The sequence below is a fragment of the Camarhynchus parvulus genome, chromosome 3 (genome assembly GCF_901933205.1).
Source record: "Camarhynchus parvulus chromosome 3, STF_HiC, whole genome shotgun sequence".
NCBI classification, from domain to species: domain Eukaryota; kingdom Metazoa; phylum Chordata; class Aves; order Passeriformes; family Thraupidae; genus Camarhynchus; species Camarhynchus parvulus.
The window spans coordinates 20,696,174-20,709,092 of NC_044573.1; the positions used below are offsets into that span (position 1 = coordinate 20,696,174).

Consider the following 12,919-nt stretch of genomic DNA (forward strand, 5'->3'; position numbering starts at 1 on the left):
GAGTACTTGCACTACAAAAATGAGAACCTTTTTAAAGTATATACTTTTACAGATCAGGGCTCAGCTGGAATCTCTCTGAAAATCATGTTGAACAGGTAGCCTGCTGATTTAAATTGCAGTGTTGAAACCTTTACAAAAGAACACAAAATAATACTGAGTGATTAGTTCAACATTCTTGTGTGCTTGAAAGCTCTGAATCTGGGAATTTTGTTTGTTTCACTGAAAAAATGTAGCTGCCTTTCTCTGAAATAATTTATTTCTCAGAAAATACATTTTTCATAAAAGATGAGAAGTCTTCTGACATAAACAAAGCTCGACCAAGGTCAGATAAATTATGTTTATGAATATATACCTTTATAAAGCATGAATATGTTATTCATTACTATTTTTACTTCTCTTAGGTAAGACTCCCTTAGGTATGCATATGCTGCACAATCAACTGTTTAAAATAAACTAGAGTGAAATTCACTATAGATGGTCTAAGTCTGTAACTGATCTACGACTCTGGTGGTTATCCTTTGTTCCTCTATCTTGCTATTTAGGACTTCTGAGAAAGTAATTAGAGTGATATTTTTTGTCCGTAGAAATTTAAGACAGAATAATCACATCAAGTCATATAAAATTGTTTGTGTATTTTCTTATTTGTTCTGTTGGACAATTTCTCCAGGACAACTATTATGTTCATATCCTCAGTATATTAGCATCCTGCAGTAATGTATTTAGGGTGGGCATGTTTATTATATTTATTAACCAAAGGACAAAAATAACAGAATGAGATGTAATAGAACACATACATCTTCTGTGCAGTTAGCAAGCAATGTATTTAATTGTTTCTCATTCATAATTGTTGATTTAACTGGAAGTCAACAACAGATTCTAAATTCAATACTATTTACTGAGTACAGACCAAATTTTGTTCCAGAGGTTTGAGCAACCCTGAACTTTCAAGTACTACCATAGCCCTATAAGTTTCTGTGGCAACAGTGAGGAATTCCCACTAAAATGTATCTGGATGTCTGCATTGGGAGGAGAGATATATCCTGCATAGCCCTGTGTCCATCAGCAAGGCTATGGTCACATAACGTTCTGCCTACCTCTTGTGTGGGGCTCTGGCACGTTAAGACACCTAGATCATGTTCTCTCTCATTCTCCCAACAGCTGAGGTTTGAGAGAAGCTCTTGTGCAAGAGTGGAAAGCCAGAATCCAACCATGCTGATTGGAATGAGCTGGGGAGTAGACATGAGCGAGCAAGAGCTACAAATCCCCCAAAATGCCAATGGCACAAGGCCAGAGGCTCAGGACCAGGCTACAAGCACCTGAGGCCACCCCTGCTGTTCCCCACTCCTGAAGTGAAGCCACCAGGTCAAGGATGTGGAAGAGTGGCATACAGCATTGCCTATTCCCATATGCAGAGGGGAACTGGTGCAACTTCCAATAACCTCCATTTCCACCCAGACTAATGAGATAGTCAGCTCAGCACCTGAGCACCTGTCTGAGAATTGACACACATATACACACAAAACAGATTGCCAGAACAGCATAAACAAAAATCATCTCACTTGGCAGAGCCTCACAGATTTATCACACCTTTTATCTCACAGACTTATCTGTCATCATTTTACCATGACTTACTTCATCAACACTTCTTCTTTCCCCAGAGCTGGGTCTTAACCAAAAATTTCACATGCAGCTCTAAAATCCCCTACATTTGCAGATTAAGAGATATGCCAGAAATTTTATTTTCCCATAGTCAGGAAATTATTCTTACAAAACAATAGTTCTCTCCAGTCCAAATAGAGTAATGGGTGCAGGCTTGATTCTTCTGCCTGCAATTGTACAATTATGCTTTTCTTATGCTGTGTATTTGTCATGATTTCACTTTGATTACATCTATATACTGAAGTACTCAGCTGATGGAACCACTGGCTTTCTTTTTGAATAGTGGATAATGAGCAATGAAAGTAGAGAAAATCTGCATCTGACAAAATGTTGGAATTTGGATACATGATAAAATACCTCAAATGGTAAAGGATCTTATGGGTTAAGTAGCTGTTTTGTCTCCTGAATCATCACAGGACTAAAAGTGCTACATGGAGCTGGAATTGGAGACAACACAAAGAGTCATTTAGAACAGGCATTGCTGTCTTCAAATACAATGTGGATGAAAACTGTAGAAACTCTGGAGGTCATTCTACTGCCATTAAAACAAATTGCAAAATTGTTGCAAGGGAGAGGGAGCAGGAGCCAGCTATCTGATAGGTTATTAAATACTGAGCCCTATTTAAAAGTATGTAATTTCTTCAATACTCAGTCTTCAATGCAATTTGTCATACACAATCTGTTTAACCCTCATAATATAAGAATTGTTTCTACATTTTGAAAATACAGTAACTACAGGGGAATTAGTGATCCTCCAGAAAAAGTAGGGTAACTGTGCCTCAGCAGCTACCTCATTTTTTCTGGCTATGAGTAAGTGTCAGTATCAGGATTCAAAAACAGAATTTCTTGGCTTTTCTTCTCAGGACAATATCCAAAACGCTGTGTCACTTTCTATGCTGCATGAAAACAGACTTAAAATAACACCAGCATTTTCCACCTTGTACTATGTATATCCCTTAATTTTAAAAACATTTCATGTAACTCTATCCAAGCTCAACAAAAAGAACCCATGGTCTGAATCCAAACACACCAAGTATAGAATTCCCCAAGGTCACACCCTCACTAGCTTTTTTACACCTGCACTACACTGCCTGCAAAAATAGTTACCCTATAGGCTGACTTCTGGAGAAATTCCTACTTTTGCAGATCCATTGTTGTTAGGATACAACAATATCAAAGCCATATAAGGCTCGCCAACTGTTTGATCATCACTTCACACCTTGTGGGCAGAAAACAAGTACAATTAATGCAGCTCAATTCCTTAAGTCAAAAGTGCATAGATCCAAGAATTTCATATTTTTTCTAATAGTGATTCTGTCTTTAACCTACAGCAGAGCAAGATGAATTGAATACAGAGTAGACAATGCCCTAGTAAATATTCTAGATTAACATTTCAATTACTTTTACTACCTTTGTAACAAAGACAAGATTAACAAAATCATTGCAGGATTAAGTAGTTACTGTCTAATGTTCCCAGTCTTATTATGATTTGTTCAAACCCATTACATGTACTTCCATATTGCAAGAGAAATCTATCTTTGTTCAAAACTAGCATATTTTAACAGGGAGCACTCCTAATGACACACAGGTCCTAACAAAACCAGCAACTGAATAGAATAGAGGCAGTTTGGTACTAAAAGACATTTAATAAATGGGATTTTCATGTCAATCTGGGCCTGCCATTTTTAAATGGTACCTCCTAACCCTCTGCAAGAATGGGCAAATGATGTTGGATGCTTCCTAGGTTTTTTTTTTTGACACATGTATCTTCAGGAGAACATAACCATGTCAATCATATTTCTTCTAGCACACTAAAATAAAAACATGATCCTCATTGAGTCTAGAAAGATATTCACAGGGTTTTTTATTTTACTTATCTCCGTTATCAAGTACAAACTCAACTTCAGCATGAAGCTGCTATGACCAATTTAGACAATAAGTCTCCTTTAGATTACTTTTTTTATGGTCTCTTTACACCAGTAAGTTGTGTTTAAACATGTCTTTCAAATTGGTATATTCCATGTATTGTTTAAAAGCTGTGATTCTAATAATTTTGTCCACTTCAAGATCCATTTATAGCTTCCTGTATAGGTAGGCCCTTTTATAGCTTCCTGTATAGGTAGGCAGGATTTAGCACAAAGGAGCATCCAAATATAGATGGTTGTGTTTAGCACAGTGTTTGTTACCACATTAATTTCCTGCATTCCTGTTCCAACATGAATATAATTTCCCAGTGCAGAGAAACCTCAGTTGTAGACAGCTTACAGAGATCAGCCTCAGGCCAGGAGCACTCTGGAAGAGAAAAGTTATTCTGTCCTTGGAGACGCGTGCCATTTCTGGAATGAAGGCTGATATGTCAGCATAGAAACAAGGATGTCAAATATACTACTTGGAGCAGGCATACCTGAAATTTTCCCAGGGATAGCAAAGATTACACTTTCCCTGATACCAGTACTGGAATTATATATTTTCAGAAGCAAGGGAATGAGGAGTGACCACACTTTGTAAAATGATCAATTTTTCTCCTTACTATCACCAAACACTTCCAGACCCTTTTCCCCACTCTTGTCAGGCTGATCCCTCTCTTTATCCCCCTATTTAAACTTGTGAGCAAGGAATGAATGTTTTGTTACTGTCATGAAGGAGTGGTTACACAGGAAGTAGAGAAGTGAACACAAATGCAGGGAAAAAAGGTACGTAGGTAGGTTTGGGCTCGGTCCCCTATCTACACAATAGTCCCTAAAGATTAATGGCACTGCAGTATTTCATAGCACATTGTGTACAGTTAAATCATTTTTTTTAATTTGGAAACTTAATATTCAGCAAGAATGCTGGCTGGCAGTACACAGCAGCTCCTCCATCCAAGGAAGAATTCACATCTCCAAGCAGGACATATTCCTTCTGCTGTCAGTGAGCCATTTTCTACTTTGTGCCAAAGTGTCTGCAGAAGTCTGTCAGTCAAGACAAAACACATAGACTCAAAAACTTGGCCATGCCATTCCTCACAGTCTGCTACAGACCCGAGAGCAAGCCAGACAGCATCTGTGGAGGATACAGGAGGAAAGGTGACCTCCAGTTCACCAGCGGGTGTGAACAGATAGGAGAGATGTATTGATTCTGCTATTCTGGGTACATCTCACCCCACACCCACGTTCACACACATCCATACGAAACATTGCTGAAACCCCCAACACAATGTGGTGCATTCCATCCTTTGCACATTCATTCAGGACACTCCAAGAATAATGCCTATACATCCTGCTCGCACAGCATCCCATGTGGGACTGTCCCTCTCTCACACTGCCATTACTACAGTTCCAGCCTGTCCTCAGCCCCTGTGCAGATATCTCTGTAGCATTGCAATTGCCCCAAGGCAGCCGTTCTTACCTTCACATCTTGCACCAGGGTCCTCACCAGCAGCAGCTGACACAGATCCTGTGACTCATGGTCACAAGCCTATGTGTATCCTATGTAGTGCTGGTCAGGTTGGGAAGAAGCTTTGGTTGGAAACAGAAGAGCGAAGAGACAAAGATGGATGTACCATTCATCTCTCAAATATGACTGGAGGTACATGTTGCTGCAACAGATTTACAAGTAGACCAACACTTTTTTTTCAATTTGTTTTCAGTGCTCAGAGTTATTTTTGGCCAAGAATGCTATTCTTTGAGCGTCTGAGCTCCTCTGGAGGCTTCTTCTTCCTGTGAACCGTGGACTGGTTCACTGAGCAGCCTCCAAGTCCTGTGTGGTAAGCTATCAGTTCCAAGAAGAATGAGTCAAGTGTTTGCCCACATGAAATTCATTCCCTGTTATTTTAGGAAGAAGCAGAGAGGCTCATAACTCATTCTCATCATTGCTGGGAAGCAGTCACCAGGTCTCTTGCACAATGCATTGAACTGTGCTTTCATAGTGATTTAGGCAATATAATGTTACAGCCAAGGTAACACATGACATGGCAATGCCATGGAATGTGCCCTTGTAACAAATATTAAATATTTCAGCAGATATCCCTGCATTTCAACAAGGATCATCCATCTACATCCAGATTGAGATCTGTTGAAAATATTATAAAACAGATTCATCTAATTATTTTTAAACTTGTTAACGAAATAATTGCATTACTAACAACGACAGTAATAATTTGAATTCTTACTTATACCATAAATTAAATCTCATGCACGTCCATCAGCATTTATATTGTTCTTCCTTTGAATGTGAAGGGCTTGGAATCACTGGATCATGAGTTTTATTTTGGAAAAATGAAGCTCAGTCTGCAAACCTATATTTGATTCTTGCTTTTTTTTAAAACAGACTGAATCTGTGTTCAACTTTCCTTTGACTGTGCAGATGCATCTTCTTCAGCAAACACAGAGAAGCAATACTCAGCAGAGTCTCAGGTGAAGAAATTAACTCCTCCACTCCAAGCCTATCTTGACACAAGGCCTCAAGATACTCTCCTTTATCAGACTGAACAATTCTATCTTGAATGTCACTCCAGACACAGAATTCCTGCAGTGCTCCATATGGCTTGTGGATGGGTTCATCCAGGCTGAGAATCTTCATCACTGTAATGCCTAATTAGCTCCATGACTTCAGGACCTGTAGAATCAACCAGCCCTACCTACAAAGTCCATACCACAATCTGAAGGTCTTGATGGTGTACTCTCAAACAGGCTTAGAGAATAGACTTCTTGCACCATTCCCAAATCCTGCCTTCTCTCATGGCGCTGTGTAGTTTTCTTTGAAGGCTCAAGGCACAGTGTCTGCTCTACAGATGTTTGATGAACCAGCAAAAAGCACAGAATAAAATGCTATGCAAAACCAGAGTGGCAAGTGGTCACTGTACCTGAGATGGAGGTTAAATTTACCTCTAAATCTTCTCTGTCAACAGGTTATTTAAGGCTTGCCTTTATATTTTTATCCTTCCTGCTGGTTTGAGTTTCTGGATCATTACTGCAGATTAATGATAAATATACTAGTAAGATAGACTTCCTCCCAGTGGTTGGAAACATGTATTTTAGAAACTTGTTCCTCTACCAGTTTATTTCAGTGAGAATTTAGGTTTCCAAGAAACAAATCAGGCTATTTATATATTAGATGAGAAACAGTAAGGATAGATTTTACTTTTTAAATTTCAGCAAAAGCAAGAGTAACTTATAACTGTGCCATTAAAATGTAGTCTGGAGAAAAATGAGCAGATGTAAGTACATTTCTAAGTACCCATCAGTTGAGCTTGATGGTGAGTGAGAATGCAGATATTTTTACATCCCATATTAAAAAAAAAAACAGATGCTGGAATAATCTCAGCAGCTTCTTAATTCTGCAGTCTTTATGCTGTGCTTGGCATTGCAATATGCACAATCTCCCCTGATGTTCACAGGGTAAGTGCGAATGCAAGTATTGGCAGTTGGTAATTTCTCTAAAGAAGTAAGACCTGTGCTTTAGGGAGCCCCTTAAGAGAATGGTCTCCCCTCTGAGTGATAATTGAATATGGCAACTACAATCAATAAATACTTTTCAATTCCAATAATTTGAATCTCACATTGACTCAAATGTGATCCTTTGCTAATGTGACCACTTTGCAATGTGAGAGAGGTATGTTGGTTAAACTCATGTGACTGCAGCTTCCTGGAAAGAAAGTTTAGAATAACAAAGCCACAGACAACTGCAGAGAAAACTCCAAACATATCACCAGTACACCCAGCTTTTAACAGTATCCACTGAAAGAAACACAGAAACAGCAGAGAAGCAAAGGATAACATTAATTCATATGAAAATCCCAGATGGATTAAGACTGCTGAAGGTTGGGGTTATACAGTTATGCCTGATAGTTATGGTTCTAAAAATTAGGTTCTAAAGCCTCTAAGGAGATTTGCAGCACCACTACATTTGAAGTCTTAGACTTGATGGCTTTTTTTACTCCAGGATTGTTCTCCACGTTTGGATTTGTCATATCCACCGAGATGGTCACTAACAAATGTAGTAAGACAGATAGAAAAGCTCTTTAGACTTCTTTTGGGGATTCAGCAAGAGGGAGACTGGCATAGATTGGTTTACAATTTAAAATGGAATGACATCACACTTTTGCCTTCCCTACCAATTCTTTTGGATATACAGCCTGCAAGTAGGGAAAAATTCTGTGGTGTTGATCTGCTTGTGCTTTTAAGATAGAAGATGGGGGGAGAGGGCAGATAGGAGGGAAGGAGGGAGGGAAGAACAGAGGGAGAAAGGGCAAGCTGGTTAATGTTTTTCTTTCAGCTTGTTTTCTATGAGTCACACCACTAAGTATTTGCATTAGCAGGTCTCCTGCTGCTGCTACATCATTCAGTTGTTTGTTTAGTTGCTGTGCCTCTTGAGAAGTCCAGCAACACCAAATTTTTATACATCCTTCTTGTACTTTATTAATGAATTAAATCTTAAAGAAACAAAATGTTCCCATCACTATTCTTCTACCTGTAGAAGTAGCAGTCCCTCCAGTCTCAGTGCTATTACTCACTCAAGTAAAAGTTTACAGAACCAGACCAATATTTATTATTACTTCATTTTATGTTGTCTCCTGACCAAATGATATCAGAAAAAACTGAAAATAACAACATAACTGGCATGTCACAATAATCAAGTTTAAAGTTCAAAGCTTCTTATTCCCATTTGTGAATTAAAATAAAAAAGTTGCTTAATCTTAAATGTTTGCAAACCCAAACACTGTGTATAACTTGACCAAATCACTTTGAAAGAGTTATATTTCTTTCTTTAGGTATGAGACAAACATTGTCCAGAAACATATCAAATCAGAAGTTATTTAAAGACTGAGACTGGCTTATTCTTGCAAAATTGGGTCTTCAAAAAAATCTTGTTACTGAGTTTAACAAAACTAAGGCTGTGAGCAAAACTCTATCATGGTCAGCATGAAGAGAAGCTGCTAAGTGTAATTAAAGAAAAGGAAGAGCTGCAGACAGCTTATTTTCTCTTTATGAGGATAAACAGCAATTTGCTGTTTGATGATCTTTCTCTCTTGCTTATTCCCCAGTATTCTGAATTTCTTTAATAGTTTGCTTTCAACTAAGCCCTTTTTTTTCATTTTCAAGAGTGCCAGCATAAGATATGCCAATTAAATACAAGGCAGAGACCTGCCCTACATGAAAAGGGAATAAAAGCACACAAACGTACCTGTTCGCAGAGAAAGGTAGCTCAGACAAGAGATCCACTCTATGAGAGAGACAGGGTCTCAAGAGGAGCGCTTGTAAAGGAAGCTCTTCAAAACAGCTTTGTATCTTCTACATAAGATGTTTGTTTTGGTTTTCCTCCTCTTTAATCAAAACAATGACTGGTGGGAGAAAAGCAGGTGTTTTAAGCCTTGTCTTGGTTGTAAAAGAAACAGCAGATTAAGAGAAACTTTTCTTCATTGCAGGCGTGTGATCTACGCAACTTTCTCCTGGTTCAACCCCAAATGGCGAGTGTGGATAGATGGTGTCTTCTTACTTGTGACATCTGTTCCCTGTGTGAATTCAGACATGCGTGTCCTGACTTCAATAACAAAAATGCTTTTTTTCTAGCTACTTGTTATTCTTGCTACACCAACATAACTGAGAGATTATGAGCTATAGCTCTTGTCTATCTTCAACAGAACTATGGGATAATTAAAGGACTACTCAAGTTATTTCTATGCAAATTAACTGCCTAGGTGAAATTTAAAACATAGCTTGCTCTTCAGAACTTTTCTCACTTGTAGTGATCTGCTAGAAGACAAAAAGTCAGCATACAAAAATGTTTAGTTGCCTGATTTAATTAATCTGGAGACTTCTATGTAGAAAGTATGTCTTCCACTTGCCACATGAGCATATTTTTTGAAGTGACTGAAAACATTGAACAATTCTTTGAAGCTGGAAGTTTAACCTCCCTGCTGTATGATTAGTGCTTCATTCTAGATCCATTCTTGCCCTATATGCCACTTGGGCTGAAGATAGCATCAGAGAGGTGACTTCTAAGATGACTCTGGAACAGTAGGTAGGTCATTGTCTATATTAAAAATGGCAAGGCACTGCAACAATTTATGTACTACAAGATATACTCTTTTCTGGAGCATGGTGGTGTTTAAACCTCTTTAGGTATACACAAGGGGCATCAATGATCAGTATGCTCTACTCAGAGTGCCCTTCCTCATCTCTTATTCTATAGTGGGTGAAACCCACTGGCTAAAACAAAGCTGCTCCTTTGCAGTGGCTGAGGCACAAGTAAGAGTGTACTATAACTGCCTGTTAATTAAAATACTCCTTCAGTTGAAGTGCTAAAACACTATCTGGGCTCTGAAAATGCTCGATTTTATCCCTGCTAACAATCCCATGAAGAATTTGCTTCAAATTTACATGAGCCTATGCTTTCCTTCGGTATAAAGGTTTTGCCTTATCGTATGACCTGTATTCTTCCACTGAGGTTTCTTCGGTTCCAGCTCTGCACTGCCACACAGCTTGTCAATAGCTTCCTGGGGAACTGCATGATCTGACAGGGAGTGGACACAGAGTTCTGAATAAACACATTTTTAAAAACTGCAGGAAATATCAGGGTAGTGCTGACATGAGGTCTAATTTATCCTCTGGTCACTTAATGCAGATAATGGAGGCTGGTGATAGAGAGTGCGTGCCCTGGGCTATACGCTGGTTCATTACACACACATGACTCCCTTTAAGTTTAACGTGAATTTAACGTACCAAGGAAAGAGAGGACATACCCTTCAGGGTGAGTGCACGCTCTCAAAACAGCTAAGGAACTCCCACAATAATGCCTGTTTCTAAGATAGCTCCAAAGACTAAATATTGATAGCTAAGCACTTTTATGACTGATACTTATGCTTCAAGTGTTTGTCTCAACCAACAGCTCTTTACATCATTAACATCGCTCTGAACATCAGATGTGTGGGCAGCACTCCTGCTTTCAGGCCTAGTTGTTTTGTGCCACCTTCAAAGAGATGCCCGGTTCAGAAAGGCACTGAGGCACAGCCCTCACAGGGCCTGCTGACCGCCAGCATTGCTCTTCTGGTCTCTTTGGCTTTGCATGCACCTCAGAATTTTGGTGCAGGTGCCCTCTGGACCTCCCCAGAGGCCGAATCCCGCGCTGGAGCCCTAAATGTTTACTGCGCCAGGCGGCCCCTGCCGTGTGTCCCTCCCGGCCGGCCGCCCGTGTGCGAGCGCTGCGAGGACGCTCCAGCCGCCCCAGCCGCACACGCTTCGCCAGCCCCGGCTGCCGAGCCAGAACCGCGCTCGCCTCTAAAAATAGCGCGGCTGAGCTATAAATAGCAGCGCCTGGAGCGGCTCGGAGTGCCCCCGCCAACGCCGCCACCGCTGCTGCTGCTGCTGCTGCTGCTGCGGGAGGGGAGCGCCCTCGGGAAGGGCACCAAGGGGAAGGGGAGGCCAGGGAGGGAGGGAGGGAGGGAGGGAGGATGGATGGATGGATGGATGGATGGATGGATGGATGGATGGATGGATGGATGGATGGATGGATGGATGGATGGATGGATGGATGGATGGATGGATGGATGGATGGATGGATGGATGGGAGGGCGTGGGCAGCCGCGGGACAGCAAGCCGGGGCAGGGCACGGCGCTCCTCCCCGGGCGGATCCGCGGGTGCTGCTGTGCGGGGCCGGGGCCGCGGCACCCCGGCGGGCTCCCCCCTCCTTCCCTCCCTCCTTTCCTCCTCCCCTGATTCTCTCGGCCTGAGGGAGGGCAGCGGGGGGCGCCGAGCCAGGAGCAGAGCCCTTCCAAGGGGAGCCCAGTGATACCATAGGCAGCACGCGGACACAGCCGGCACTCCCTGAAGGAGCACCGGGAATGCCTGCCCGCCGTGAGACTGACAGAGCACGGGCACAGTTGCCCGGTGAGCTGTCCGCCCTCCCAGGAGACACTGGAAGCCGCCCGGGCACGCCTCTGGGCCTCCTGCTCTGGGTGGCCCTGCCTGAGCAGGGGCTGGACCAAAAACCATCCAGAAGTCCCTTCCCACCTCCAGTACCCTGTGATCCTGTGAGGTCCTGTAAAAGCAGAACTGAGGATTCTCCTTCACGTAAGGCTTCCAAGACTGTGCTACAATTTTATAAGAGTTTTCTAGTCTGGTGTGTTGCTGGTGCTTCTGGCTTTGTGGTGAAGGTCTCTTAGGGCAAGCTTTGATTGCAGCCAGCAGGCCTCCAGTGGAGAGCTGCCGGTGCCTTGAGAGAGCGAGCAGCAGGGAATTGCATTTAATACCTCCTCCTTTCATTTCTGACGTTCTTTCTGCAAGCAACAGCAGGGCTCCCCTACTACACTGTATGATCTTGCTCTGTTAACTAATTTCGCCTTGTAGCAGGAATGCTCTTGCTTGCACAGTGAAAATAAAAATCCCGTGTCAGTAAAGCCCATTAGCTTTAAACAATGTTGTTCTCTCCTACTGAATACTCTCTTGCTTTCTGATCTAACCTGTGCTTTGCAGCATTTGAGAAGATAAGAGAGCACATAAGAATCCAGAAAAATTTTCCCACACTACTGTAGGTCATTTACTGAGAGGAAGAGCTGATCTCCATGATGAAGCCAGCCAGTGCTCTGCTGTAGTAGTTAATCAGTACCACCTTGCAAATGTTCATGCATCTGAAGATACTCAGACCTCCTTCATCGGGATTCATTGTCATCAGATACTTCGGGGTTTTTTTGGGTTTTTTTTGGTTTTTTGGGTTTTTTTAATTGACTGCTAGCAGAAAGTGCCTTTTTTCAGAAAGTAAATTTAGTTGCAAAGGTCCAGTACAGCTGCACATTTTGAAGAGTTCATTTTGTTAAGTCTTTAGCAGTCAACAAAGCCCCTACAGCCAAGCCCTCATGTTATTTGAAGAAACTACTTGAGTACACAGTTTTGGAATACAAGATAGCGGTGTAGCCTCTCTGTTGCTTTCACAAACATGCACATACCTGCCCATATTTCTTCATACCTTCTGCTTGGAAACACTAGTGAGCTTCTAGATCAAATTGTGCCTTTATTGAAGCCAATGTCAACATCATTGTGGACTTCAGTGGGGACTGGAGTAGGAACCAAATTTACAATTGTGATTAAAAATCACAAGTAAAATGCACTTGCCCATTTACGATAATTGTATATTTTTAAAGTTCTTTATTGAGCCAGTTGTAAAGCATAAAAATGGGAAACAGGTTTTATGAGGTGCTTTTTCTCCCTAGTGGTTTTTAAATGAATTATATAGAAATAAAAATATGCAGAAAAGATGTCCCGATTCTTCTGGACTAGCATAGTAT

At 41.2% G+C, this 12,919-nt stretch overlaps 1 protein-coding gene across 2 annotated transcripts in view; it reads right to left on the reverse strand.

Annotated features, from left to right (window-relative positions):
• Window positions 1–9,063, reverse strand: part of KCNK2 (potassium two pore domain channel subfamily K member 2) — a 130,590-nt gene extending 121,527 nt beyond the window's left edge. Inside the window, exon 1 of one of the 2 annotated variants that reach the window (XM_030946020.1) lies at window positions 8,824–9,063. The gene's annotated coding sequence lies outside the window, so the exon portion shown is untranslated. Of the gene's footprint in view, window positions 1–6,502; window positions 6,584–8,823 lie in introns of those variants that run through there. The other variant, XM_030946021.1, reaches the window with a different exon arrangement.
• Window positions 9,064–12,919: the final 3,856 nt, after the last annotated feature.